The sequence below is a fragment of the Anas platyrhynchos genome, chromosome 1, assembly GCF_047663525.1.
Source record: "Anas platyrhynchos isolate ZD024472 breed Pekin duck chromosome 1, IASCAAS_PekinDuck_T2T, whole genome shotgun sequence".
Taxonomy (NCBI): Eukaryota; Metazoa; Chordata; class Aves; order Anseriformes; family Anatidae; genus Anas; species Anas platyrhynchos.
Genome location: NC_092587.1, coordinates 110,033,097 through 110,046,962, shown reverse-complemented (window position 1 = coordinate 110,046,962; position 13,866 = coordinate 110,033,097). Strand labels below are relative to the sequence as shown.

The window sequence follows — 13,866 nt, the reverse complement described above, 5'->3', positions numbered from 1 at the left end:
TACTGCAGGGAACCATCCCACCAGGCTGTGGGGTCGCTCCCACCCTGTGTATCTGCCACCTGGGAGGTCTCCTGGCAGCTGTGGCCTGGAGAGGAGAGATGGGAAAGAGGCAAAATCGAAGAGGAAAGGCAAAAGGGTTACTCCTGCTGGCAGGTGATGAGGAGAGATGGTCTGGTCCAGAGCACTGGATGTCACGCATACCTACCTAAGCGTGGGTTGTGAGGAATGCAGCAAATTTCTGGATTTGGAATTTTGCAGACCAGGCTGCAATAAAATGTGTGTTTGGAACACGTTATGTCTTCAAGCAAGAGGAGTTTTTCTTTATTTATTTTTTAAAAGCTTTGGCCGTAGTTACCATCTGCATCTGAGAACTTCATACTGCTTCGTATTATTCAGCATGTCTTTATGGGTAATTGTTTTTCCCTTTCATATGTTCTGTTCCGAAGGTTAGTGCAGTTTTCCTCTTTGCGGATAAATAATTTAAACACCTGAACTGCTTACATGCATGCATGCGAGCCCAGAACAGTCACGACTCTCTTTTGCTTCGGAAAGACTGGCTTTTCTGAAGAAGATTCAAAGCGGCTGAAAATAGCTTCATCAGAGAAACATCAAGCAGCACTTTAAAATTATTACTCTCACGCCACGGATGCTGGCAGCGCGTGTCTGCCATCCTGTTTGTGCCATTTTGCTGAGTGATCGCAGCCTCGCTGACAGCTCGCTTGCTCTGGCCGAGCGTGCCCCTTCCTGAAGGGCAGCGCCGTCCTTCCCTTGGCAGAATGGGGGCGAAGACCTGGCTGCAAAGAGGGCTGGGCTGTGCAGTCAGGCTGCTGATGGCAGGGCTCCTGGAAAGCCCCTGCGCTGGTGGGGGCAGATTTGCCCCTCAGTGGGGAGCGGGGTGCCGCGGCAGCGTTTCCCGCTGGCAGGGGAGAGGCTTTTCTCGTCTCTTCTTTCTAAAGTGTATTTTCAGAGAGGAACCGCTCTCCTGCTCTCCCCAGGTAAAACCACACGGGCTGCACAGCCTCCTTGGGAGATCTGCAACCCAACCCAACTACCGAAGGAAAGAAGGCTTTGTCCCGTCTCATCCTGCATCTCCTTCAGTCACTGCTTCGCTGTTTAATCGCAGCCTGGCTGGCGATAGATAGCACTCCTGGATGACTGGAGTTTCCTCTCCCTTTGTTGCTTTTTTTTAAAAAAAAAAAAAGTATTCTTAGGAACTACCTTTGTAGAGCAACTGCATATCTCTAGGCTAAAGCTAAGCCACAGCTGGAAAGCATCTCTCATCTCTCACTCAAAACTTCTTATATCTGAAGATTTAAAACCTCATGCCAGAGAGCCGTGGCCTAGCAGTTTGTCCGTGGCTTCCTGCTTTATCAGCACTACTCCGCAAGAACACGAATACCTTGATCCCCTTTATCTCGTCCCTCTTTACGCAGAGAGAGAAAACTTGTGATTTTGCTACACAAATTCTGCCTTCCTGGTTTGACTTTTTTTCCCCCCAGTGTTTTTGCACAGCAGCCTGCGTGGACCCTCTGGATTTGCAGTCACATTCTCCCCCTGCCTGGCTGTCTGCCTTTCCTGGGAAGTGACACGCCGCCAGGCACCAGGGGTCAGCAGCTGGGAGCAGATCCTTATTATAGCAGCAACATTTTTGCTGTTTGGGATGATCACACCTGTTTTTCTTTCAGATAGCCGGGTGATCTGTATCTTGCCACCTCGGTTGCGCCAGCTCCTGCCATCTCTTTGCTTTCTGCTTCTCAGCAGCGTGTCTCAGAGCCTTTCCAGTGCCACTTCCTAGCCTAGAGTTCCTGGAGAGTTTTGGGGCTGTTTGATGTTTTTATTAGTAAGACCTTCATTCGTGCCCTACCTGTGTTTTTTTCCATGTTGGCATAACTCTCACGAGGCCTCCTTTGGTGCTTGTTCCTTCATCGTGGACCTGTCCTAGTGTTTGGGTGGCACAATTTCAGAGGCACTTTGCAAATTGTTATCTGTGTGACAGGAAATCTGGAAAACCTTAGCCAAAAAATCCTAAACTAAACCAAACCCACAGATATGGATGTTGTAATTTCTTTTTCCCCTAATACGATGGCACCTTTGCCGTCATGCTTTTAAGAGGGGACTGGCTTTTGTTCTGGAGGATTTGACGTCTGCCGTGCAACAAGGTGGAGGGCAAGGCAGCAAAGCGGTGCAGGTAGTGCACAGAGTGGACGACTAGAGAGGCATTTTGAGGTGAGGCTGTTGGGTTCCCACCACGTAACTAACTCAGCTTGAGATGCCCTTGGCTGCAGAAGGCTTGAGCTTAGCCGCAGCTCCACGATAAAGACAAAAAGCCCTCCCAAAGGCTGAGGGGTGCTGGTGCCCCCTTGTCCCCAGGCACAGCTTTAACCAGGAAGAAAAAACGTCTGCATTAAGCCACTTCGTTTGTGAAGCTATTTGTCTTGTTTGTCATGCAGGCAGTAATGGACCTGTGTTTAGAAAAGAGGAAAAAAATTAAGCCCTGATAGCAGGGGAGGGGGATGGTGAGGTACAATGTGGCTCTGTGGCGTGTAGGAAGAGAAACCTCCGAGGATTCATCAGGTGGTGGTGAGAAAACCTGTTGGCCTCCTACAGCGGGGGATGAGAAATGTGGCTCCTGTTGACTCTGTGCTACCTGTAGGGCTTGTGTTAAAAATGTGCACAGTAAATGGACGTGCTGCATCTTTAGGATCGCCATGAAAGGTGATCCTAATTCCTGCAGGGCTGGCTCCTTGCAGGCACAATCCGTTTCCTCGCCTGGTCATGGCTGTCTCCTGGGAGAGTCGGACAAGCCGTAGTAATTTAATGGCAAGCCTGCTAATGAAGGCAATGGGTTGGGGATTTCACCCCGTGATTCAGAGAAAACTTTGTTTATTCTGTCGCTGGCGGCAGTGCGCTTATAAAAACGGGATTGCTTCGTGCTCTCGCTCGGCAGAAGGGTAATGAGTAAGGAAACTTGAGCTGACACAGTTACTTGCCAAAATAATTAAGTGCAGAGCTAAATGAATATAAAAGGACCAGGCAAGTATCTGGAAAAAATACTTTTTTTTTTTTTTTTTGAGGCTTGCTGAGGTGTGAAGCTTCCTCTGTGAAAATAAGGTGAGCAATTAGTATTAATTGATTTGGTGCTTAATATCAGTTGGGAAGAGCTTGCCGAGGATTAATGTGGGGGAAATGTATGCAATTTCAGGAGGAATTGATTGCATTTCATCTTTTCTGCATGTAGCTTTCCCTCCAAGTGCTGATGGAAGTTCAATACCTAATGAACCAGACGTTTCATTAAGCATGCATTAAGCCTGGAGCGGTTACCTGGTGCCTCTTTGGGGTCCCCTCTCCTTGCTGGCCCCCTCCTTTGGGGTGTGCACTCTCATTTCTGTTTGTTTTGAAGGATGTCGGTGAAGACGAGGCTTCTGTGCCCACTCCTGTGTCTCCCTTTGGAGAACACTTGGCATGGCGAGGCTGTGCTTTGTGTTTTGCCCTCAGTAGCAACTCCTGCTGCCTGCAGTTGTGGCTTCCAGTGGGGAACAAAGCTGTGTTGTGTGTCTGTGAGTGATAATTGTTGACAGTCGATAATGCTGGGGACCTCTCGTTGTGGGATCGGAGCTACACCAACTGCTTCTGAACTCATCAGTTACATGTTTGTAATTTTAGTTCAATATTCTTTTTCCTCTGCTAATAAACCTAAAAAAAAGTTTTGCGGTGTCCCCAGCTGCCCGACCAGCTGGGGACGGTGCAAACCCCATCCCGGGTCCATGATGGCAGATTCACTTCTGGTGCACGTCCTTCCTCCTTGCAGCATCGGGCGAGGGTGACTGACGTTACCTGAGTGCCTTTCAATTTATTTTTCTTGGTGAAACGTGGCCAGGAGCTAGTTTGGGTGGACGTTTGGTCAGGTGCCCTCTGGCTGCTGTCCTCTGCCTCCGGTGGAAGCACAGCCGCAGGGTGAGGAGGATCGAGGTCTGATCGCCAGCAAAGGTTTGCTTCGCTGCTGCCCTGAGCTTTTTGGTGTTTCAGCTCGTTGCACAAATGGGGGCGTTTTCTTGAAATGGCTGTAACTGATGTGCAGCAGCTTGTGTTTGGTGTGCATGCACCGTCAGGGTTGCTGGGAGAAGCTTTATGTTTTCTTTAATCTTATTTTTTTTGCATCACGGTGCCTTGAAATTCATTAGAGTTCATGAGGGGTTTCTGGTGCCTTGCCATACGAGCAGGAAGGCAGAGGCCTCGTGCCAAATACCGTGGCATAAGGGATGTCGTGTCCTTGGGAGCCTGTCACGGGGCGTATGAGACAGCATCCTCCAATGCAGCCGTACCCAAGTGCTGATTTCTCCTTTCTTGCTAAATTCCTGACGGTCTGCGCCAGTTTTTGTGATGACTGCGTGCATTTCTCTGCAGAACGTGAGCTTGACATTTGGCAGCAGCATCCTTGTGGACCATACGTCCTGCGTGTAGCTTACGTGCGGGGCTTGCCACGGGCTGAGGAAAGCCTGGGGCAGGAGAGAAGCAGGTTGCCCTTGAAATAAACCAGGAGAAAGCCAGATTTGTTGGGGTGTCGCTTCAAAGCTGCACGAGAAGGGACTGTGCCTGGTGCAGGCGCCGGAGGTGGCATTTGTTGTACCTATCTTTTTTGCCTGTTTGTCTTCAAAAGTAAAAATACTTGAAAAAAAATCCATCTCTGGTCTGGTGAGCAGCACTCTAAGGAAGTGCCTTCACTTCTTCACTGCTGAGCTGCTGCTGCCCTTGTGGCCCCGGCCCCTCTGGTTTGTTTCTAAATGCGGACTGTCAGACGTGAAGTACGGGCTCGTCTGGGTGATGCCTGCTCTCTGCTTGGCTGGGGTTGTCCCATCCAAATGGAGCAGCCCTACAGGCTCAATCCCCTCTTTGTCAGCACTTTGCCTGCTGCCTCGTTCTGTCCTGGAGCGTACATGGGGGTGCCCTGTTCCCCACCTTGCACTGGAGGGGTGGGAGGATGTCCTGGGGCCCATATGGGTCTTGCCTGACTTGTCTGCTCCATCCCACAGTGGGAGGGGAAAAAGGGTGACATTGGAGCAGTGAGCCAGCAGCCGATGAGATGTTTCTCCAGGATGATTTGTGCCCTGCTGGCACGCTGTGAGGGCCGGCAGCGTTAGCAAAAGCCCAGTTTTGCTGCTGGTAGAGAGAGCCCTCGGGCTCCCTGCCAGCTGAAATCCTGAGCAAGGTCCCCGGGGGAGGTGGGGGCACCCTGAGGGGAATTGTCATGCAGCGGGGTGAGGGCCAGCAGCGCAGGACGTGCCTTGGAGAGCTGCCTGCTGCAGGTGCTCAAGGTCTCTGAGTCCTGAATGATGAAGCCCCGGTCCTCAGGGCAGTAACGCATCCTCCTCCTGATGGGCAGGGGAGAGGGGAGCTCCCGTGGTGCCGCGGCACGTGCAGGAGGGAGCCAGCAGCAGAGCAGTGTGAGCCCCTCGGGCTGGGGGTCCTGCTCAGGGCTGTGCTCTGGCCGAAGGGGCAGCCTCTGCCACCTCTGCTCCACCCCATATTCACACACGGGCTGCCACAGGAGGGAGGCACCCGTTCAGCCCACTGTTCTCTGGGCCACCAGAAACCTTGGCTTTTGGGGCTGGAAATCCACCTGCTGGGTGTCAGCTCCTCTCTCGGCCAGGGAGGGCTCATTCAAAGTGTTATTCATTTATTTTTTCAGCATCCAGCTGCAAACATGGGGCGTCTGGCGGTGCTGTTGCTGGGTGGGCATCTTCTGGAGCCATCTGTTTATACGTGGAGACGACTTTCAGCTGCAGGGATGCTGTCTGCAGCTCCAGCAGCTGCTGAAAGCACATCCTGGGCTAGTGCGAGGGGGGAAAAAGGTGGAAATGCAGATGCAGAGTGATGTCTGCAGCACGCAGAAGTCTCCCCTTAGGGCTGGGGGCTGCCTCGCTAAAAGCAAGTGTGCCCTCTCTCAAGCAGAAGCTGGAAATTACGTTTTGTACTTTTCAGGGCTTTCTAAGGAAGCAGTAAGTCGTCAAACATTTTGAATGGCACCTGGGGATGTTGCCCTGTCTGAAATCTGAATTTATTTTTTATTTGTTCCTAGCATTAGCATGTTGGTTATCTGATCTGTGATGCCCAGCATCTCTTCGTGTCACCGAATTGTGTTTTTGGTCTCTGCTGTCAGTAGTACTTCGCTGTCGGAACTGCTCCCGTCTGGGAGCTGTGCCAAAAAATTGCTTTGAGCTGAAACTGCAGGAAGAGAGGACTGGCTTTGCAGTCCGTAGGAGTCAGTGAGAGAAGACTGATGCCTTAATTGTAGCAGTTTGGCAAGCACAAAGCAGCAGGAGAGGACTGAGCTGCGTGGAGGGGATGGGGCAGCAGCTCGTGGCACGGGAGGAGCCGCGTGGATTTGCCACCTTGTGTTGCTCCTGCAACTTCACTCCTGGAGGCCCCGGTGCTGGGTCAGCGTATCCCAGCGTGGGCACGTGTGTGTTTAGGAGATGCAGAGAACATCTGTGCTCGATTTCTTGTTTGTTTACAAACACTTCCACGTGCCACTTTGCCATTTCCCACTCCTCCTCCTCCTCATGGACGGTCGTGGCCCCACGCTGCATGCGGGAAGCCGTGGAGGGAGCCCTCCTGTGCCCATGCGGCACGCAGGCTGAGCCTGGCACGCCTGCTGCCTGTTCCCACTCTTGTGTAAGGGGCCCACGAGTGCCTCCTCAATAACCGGGGGTGTGCAGGAGCGTTTCTGCCATCAAAGTGCCTGATGCAAATGTGCCATCTTCTCCTGACACATCCTTATTTTCTTCCTTCCTTCCCCCAGTACTTTAAAGGCGCTGGAGGCGGTGGGAGGAATTACATGCGAAACAACCTTTATCTTCCCCAGAGAAGGTGTCTGAACCTGTTTGTAGTTCAGGGCAGATCCTGTGCCTTCTTTTATCCCCACGAAAGACCAGCTTTTCTGCTTTTTGTTTGCGGGATGCTCTGGGCTTGGTGGTGTCACAAGCCATGCAAAGTAGGAAGACGCCAGAAATAAATGAAGGGAGAGGGAAGTGTGTGGGCTGTTGGGCTGTTCGTTTATGTATTTTTTTTTTCCTTCCCTCCAGTTGACTCTGGTGAGTAAATAAATCTCTGATGTGTAGCTGAATCTGGCCACTGCCTGCCTGCCTGATGAATTTGGATCCACAGGAGATTTGAGGGTAACGTGTCAGGAAGCTGTCTTGCTTTTCACCCTCACCGTGGAAAGGACAGGCTGGCACGTCCAGGGCAGGCTTTCCTGGGGTGGAGGGATGTTTTTCCTATAACTTAGTGCTAAGCTGGTTGCAGTCTCATTTTAGCAGGAGGCGCTCTCCTCCCTCCTGACCGTGCCCCATCTGCTCATTGATTTCCTTCCTGGCTTTTTTGGTGCACGTGCCTTTCCCTCCCAACCCTCAGATCCCTGGTTAAGCAAATGGATGCTTTTTCCCATCCTCTCCTGCCAAGTGCTGAAAGCTGGATGTCACTGGAGTTGCCTCTTCCTCGAGGCACTGAAGGTGACCGCATTTCTGAAAGAATTAGGAGGTGCCAGGATCTGCTCTGTGTCCCGGAGCAAGCAGAGCATGTTTCTTGCATGCACTACCCCATATTCCAGGCTTGGGACGAATGCTGCTGCTTAATCTGCCCGTAAATCTCCTCTTTCAAGTTAGCTGTGGCAGTGTCGCTCGCCGTGGATGCTCTCCTTCCAAGCTCCTGCCTTAATGCCCGGTGGATCGCTTCCACCCGTCGGAGCTTTTGAAGAGATTGAATCCATTTCTTTCCTTTTGTTAACCTGTGCCAATGTTTCCTGTGTTTGAAAGGCAGTTTCTCCTAGCTGAGATTAAAATGTTGAATCTCCCGTTGCCGTTGAGCTTGACAACACCCTGCGCTTCAGGGGCTGCAGGCGTGCGGCGCTGCCAGAGGAGGCTTGGAGCCCGAGCATCTGTAGGCTCCTAGAGAAAGCATTTAAATACCAAGGAGGTGTTTTTGTGCAACTTCTGAAAAAGTAAGGTTAAACTTACAGAAATCTTTAGCAGAATAGCCAGCCACCTACGTGAGTAAAGCAGCACTGATGTCAAAGGAATAATCGGAGCCTGGCTTTCTCCCTTTAAGGTCCTGAAGGGTTTGTTTCAGCATTAGGGGCTGGTTTAATCTCTCTTTCTCGTTATCAGAGGCCTGCTGCCGCTTACAGCTCTGTTTGTACTCTGGTTGTAATACCTGCTTCCACTCCAGAAGCCTAAAGTAAACCTGCTGCTGCCTCGGTCAAGTAGCCTCTTCAGTTGTTTTTTTGGGAGCTGAACACAAGCTGGCATACCCTTGGGGGGCGTTTGCGTCAGCGAGGCCACAGGGTGTTTCAGAGTTTCAAGGAGACTCGCCCGTGTCATATTTAACATGCAGAAATATAGGAAAAATAAAAATAAAAACACAAAATATCTAAACATGAGGTGGCAAGGATCACGAGATGCTGCTGCCCCACGCTTCGGTCTCGTCAGTGGTGGGCCTGGGGAATGACCCTGCCGGGGGCTGTGAGGTCGCCAGGTGCTCGTGTGCCCAGGGCCTCGTCCAGGAAAGGCTGTGAGTTTGTCTTCTCCTGCCATGTGCTGGCGGTGCAACCAGTGGTTGCTTTGGTTCTGAAAAGCTGATCTTGGAAGGAGAGTGTGTTAAAACAGCTAATTAGCCTTGTCTGTGCGAGGCTAGCCAGCCTAGCTGTAATAGGATTGTTCCGGCTCGTTTTAATAGTGCTGCTCGAACTTCTGTGCATGCTTTAATGCAAGGCAGCGTTCAGGAGTGGACTCCTCTCTGAAACCTGCCATCGGACCAAGCTGGTGTGACACCTGAGCGCCTCCTTGCTGCCTGGTGGCCTCGAGACCTGCAGGTAGGAGAGGGCATCGCTGCTGCTCGCCCTTCCAGCCTCGCTGCTAGTGGGTCTGAACGTCTCTATGCTGCAGATGGCCCGTGTCAGGAGTAACAATAAAAGTCTTTAACAAATATTTATGTCGGGAGCTACTCATGCGTATGGTGTTTATTTATTTATTTCTCTCAGCCTGGGGAGCAGAAGAGCTGAACGCTCAGATGAGTAGGGGAAGCCCCAAACGAAGACTGCTGGTGTGCATTCATCACAGTGGTCTTAAGTAAATGGCACGCGATTGTGGAATGAGTTTATTTTGTTTTCCCCCTAGGACCTCTCCTTCATCCCGGATGTTTCCTTTTAGCAAAGAAGTAATGGATCTTACATAGCCTGCGAAGAATATTTTTAAGCATCAAGTTGCTCTTTTTTTTTCCTTACTGAATTAGTTACTGCAGAAATAGCAGGGTGCATCTTTGGTGCGTCTCGTTGCTCTGTTTAGCATCTCTCTTGCAGCTTCATGGAGTTGCTATTTCCCTGCCCTTCTGGGCAGCACAAATTCCCTACAGCAGCGATCCGGGTGCTAGGAGCTCCCTGACTGCGCTCAGCCTTCATGGTGAGAGCTGCACCTCTCCACGCGGCCCCAAATGTGAGTTTGCACAGGGGTGGGTGCAGGGGCTGAGAGGGGGAAGCGGCTGTGCAGTGAAGACTGGCGCCGGCAGGAGGTGAGCTGTGGGTGTCGGGTCACCGGGAGAAGGTGAGGGCATCCCCGTGTGGAAGGGCTAAGGTGTGGGCTGTGGCTCTAGCTGGGGAAAAAGAAGCCAAAACATCTGCTATTCTCTTTCTTCTGTTCGTTTGGTTTTGTTTTTTTCCTTCCCTTTGGGGTTTACAGTAAGCTTTTGATAGAAGAGTCGTGAATTGTAGGAGGAAAAAAAATCAAACCCACCATCCTCTACCTCTGAACCCTTTGCTGTGAAAATATTTGACTTGAATGGCTTGGTTTAAGCCTCGGCTTCCAAGTTCCTTTTAAATCGCCTGTGTTGCTGGAACTGGTTTGCAATATTTATAGAGTTTTGCCACTGAATTCACTGCGTGAGGGAGGGAATTCCTTTCTTTTTGCACTGTGGATGAATTACTGTGAGATTGCTTCTCCTTTTTATGGAAGAAGGCTTGCTTCAACAGGCTAAAAATATAAATTCTCTATCTTATACTTGACTGGAGTGGGTAATACTGCTAAAAAATTAATGGAATGAAATAGCCTGGATGGCGATTTCTCTTCTGATGTGAAGTTTCACGTTCTTTTTTTTCCTTCTTAATTGCCTGGTGAGCTTTCTTCTGAGCTGTCCATGTATCTGTGTGATATTTCTGTTTCATTTATGCCCGATTCCCATGGATTCTGGTATTTGGAGTTGGGTTAGCGCCGTGCTAACCAACGTCCAGCGCTGGCGTTGCTTTCAGCGATCGGGCTCGTCCAGCTGATGATGCGTTTAACACACTCCGCACGTTGGATGCTTGTGCCGATAACCTCAGGCAGTTTGGGGTGCTTCAGCTATGCAGAAACGGAGCTGAAATAAAAAGGGCTTTCTTTTTGTTTTTCCCAGGCAGCAGTGAGGCCGGGCCACAGAGAGATTTTGCTCTGCAGCAGCATTTTATCGCTCTGCAACAGCGTTTATTTCCCATGGGCAAAACGGAGCGATAGGTACCTTTCAGATTGCAAAAAACCATTAATTACTTAACACATTCTTCTCCTTGGCTGAACCCTGTTGTAAAAGCCTGGGCATGGCATTTTTTCCATAGCTTGGATTTGTTTGTGTATGAGATCAGTATTAGATAATTAAAACAAACACGTTTTCCAGCAAAATGCTTTCCTTTAAATAAGCCCCGTCTATAGCAGGGTAAAAATATGTAATTAGTGTCTTTCTTGGGCTCTTTTTCTTCTTTGAAGTGTTTTTTCGCGCTGTACCTAATTGGGAATTTCCAATATTATTCTGTGTAATTGTTTTGTGGTCGACGTCTGCTCTGTTTGGGAAGGCTCATTAAAGAGAGAAGTGCTTGATCCCCAGCTGAAGAGTGATATTTATGAGGTGTGATGCACTCGTGATTCGCTCAGGGTGGTTTGCAGAACGTGGTTTTGCTTCTTTGGGTCCTGTTGCTGACAAAAGTGATACTGATGAGGAAATTGCTTTTTTCCTGCCTCCCTTACTTGAGCACTTGGTGTGTGCTGCCCAAACCCAGGCTACTTGGGTTTGGGCTTTCTGGTTTTAAAGGGTAAGGTTAAAGGACCAAGGCAGCTGTCTCTGCCTTGGTCCCCTTCCTTCTGCAGGACCCCATCCCAAGCTGGGTGCAGGTATTTGAATGGCAGCGCTGCTGCACGCAGGCCGAGCAGAGAGCTCAGAGGGTCACTGAGCAAACGGGAGCCCACGTGGCTGGGATTAGCAGGTTTTAAACGATACAACAAATGTGCAAACGCAGTCTGGGCGATCTGCCTGTCACTTGCACCCTGCAAGTCTCAAAGGCTTGTGCTGTGTCCTGGCAGGTTGGAGGACTGCAGGGCTTGTCCAGGAGCAGCTGTGCTGGTCACCAGTCCCGGCCTGCTGAGATTTGGGCATCTGCTTCACTCTTATGTTCATATCTGTATGAATACAGACCCCACAGAAATACAGGGAACCAAGTGTGTGCCTTGCCCTCTGCAGGGCCTCAGCTCTCGGAGGCAGTGGGGAATAGCTTGCAGTGCAATGGAGGAAGCAACTGTGTGCTCGTTGTTCCTGATGGGTAAGTTACAGGAACCAAATGGCAGATTTTAAAAACTGGCTGTGCCAAAATAGGTGTGTGTTTGGCACTTGGTTGTGTACCTCTGCCGTGTGTGCGTGGCTGCAGGCACTTCGGGAGTGCTGGCCTCTGAACTGTGCTCACGGAGCAGCTCCTGGGGTCCTGCGGAGCTAGAGGCACCAATTAGACTGCCTGCCAGCTGTGGATCCTTAATTGGGGTTTCTCATCCCCCGTGCGTCAGCGGCAGAAGGGGATGTACCAGTTGGTCGGAGCCGCAGAGGCAGCAGGCTCACGGAGCTGGGTGCACGAGGGAGAGGGACCAGACGGAGCAGTTCTTCCTGTTCCTGCTATCCACGTTCCCCATCTTCTCCCAGCCTGCTCTTTCAGCAGCAAGCAACCCGTGCTGTTACTCTGCCCGCTGGTTTTGCCTTGGCAGGCGAAGAGCTGAGCCCGAGAAGCGCCTGTGGGGCAGCGGGGAGCCTCGCCCTCTTCCCTCTGCGTCAGGGAAAGCCGTGCCTCCTGCTGGCACGGGCAGCGTCCCAGCCCTGCTGCCTTCAGCCAGCTGTGAGGGTGCCTGGGGGCAGGAGAGCAGCCCCGAAACTCCCCTGTGGCTGGTGCCTCGCTGGGTCTGGCTGTGCAGAATTAGAGGTCTCGTGTATGAACCTTTTCTCCATCGCTTAATTTCAGCACGGCCATTGCCCCTCCCGCAATCTGCCCGCCTGGCCGGGTACGCTAATGTCTTGGGACGCGTCTGCTTGCCAGTCTCTCTGTGTTAGTGTTTACTGCCTCCCTCCCCAGCGCAGTGTCAGCCTGAATATCCCTTTGCAATTAGGCAAGGCAGTAGCTGAGTAGAAGGGAGGAAGATCCTTCTACTCTTCTTCCAGATTTCGGTACTAACTGCGTCAGCGGGCTGTCAGGGATGGGGAGAAGTCGCCTCCGAAACCGTCATCATCCCCATCGCTGGGTCAGGTGCTGCTTCACCATCGAAACAAGAAGCAGAAGAGCTTTCCAGAGTGTTTTTCCCTTGAGTTAAAGAGAAAACATTCATGGCTGCAGTTTGTGCTGCAGTACCCACAGCGGGGCTGTGCTGGAAACGCGAGGCTGAGCTCGGTGGCTGACTCGGTGGTGCTGATCTGTAGCTTGCTCATCCCTGCTCCCTCCCTGACTCGCAGCCCCTCGAGTGAGTTGCGCCTTGTGTTCGGCGCGGGACCATCTGGTTCCCGGCATGTTCTCTCTCTCGCTGCCTCCTGAGTCGAGTGGAAAGGTGAGTCTGCTGAGCCTCGTACATGTGACGAGAAGCGGCTCTAGTGCTTCAGCCAACCTCTTCTCCAGCAGAGGAGCCAAGAGAGAAAGAAATGCTGGGTTTTAGCTGTCTTACAAACGTGCTTGTCATGCAAGGGTCAGAGGGGTCGCTGAGAACAGAGGTACAGAGCTGAGCTTCGGGATTAATTTGGCACCTTGGTTGCAAAGCTTTCTTGGGACCGGACCTGAGCAGCTTGTCAGAGATGCTGAAATTTGTACTGCGACCTAAAGGTGCTGCTGGATAACCCCACCCCCACATCTCCTCCTGCTTCACGCCGAGGAGGGAGCTGCTGCTGTTACCTCGTTTTTTCTGCCCTGTCTCGTTTTACACCGTAAATGATAATTTAATTTCCACATTTACAGACCTTAATTAATTATGGATAAAAATCATTTGTATGAATCTTAGAGCTGAAGATGATGGATTAACGACTCCCTGCAAACGTGAGGCTGCTGGACCACGAGGGATTCAGCACGAGAGCAGCCATGCCAGCTCCCCAGCTCTGTGCCACGGGGTAGGAAGAGAGGAGGATGAGGATGGCGAGGGTTTCTGTCCCCTGCCATCCTGGGAAACCAGCACCATGAGTTTAAACTTAACCTATCGGGTGCTACTGGAGTACCTCTCTTCCTCCGAGGGGCATTCTGCATTTTGGAGCTCTTTCCAGCTCCCTTTTTTATTTTGTTGACCTTCTGCAGAGGCTGGGGGCCCTGAAATTCCTCCTGCCACCTGCCTGCTGGCTCACGAGCCTGCGTGGTGCCCGTCCTGCTCTCCCTGCCCGCACGCAGGCCGGGTGGAGAGTCGAGTGCAGGTTTTGTACTCGAGACACTCGGGGGACCAAGAAGGGGTTGTTTTCTTTTCCAAGAAGCTCTGCTTGCAGAAGTGAGCAGAGAGCCATCCAGCTCCTAGCAGTTTTATTTGGCACCTTCCCCTACTCAGCCGTCTCTAGCTCGCTCTGCAGAGC

General features: G+C 51.4%; 1 protein-coding gene across 5 annotated transcripts in view; it reads left to right on the top strand.

The window, feature by feature from the left end:
* TIAM1 (TIAM Rac1 associated GEF 1) overlaps positions 1-13,866 on the top strand; it is a 154,874-nt gene that overhangs the window by 3,246 nt on the left and 137,762 nt on the right. The window lies entirely within an intron of this gene.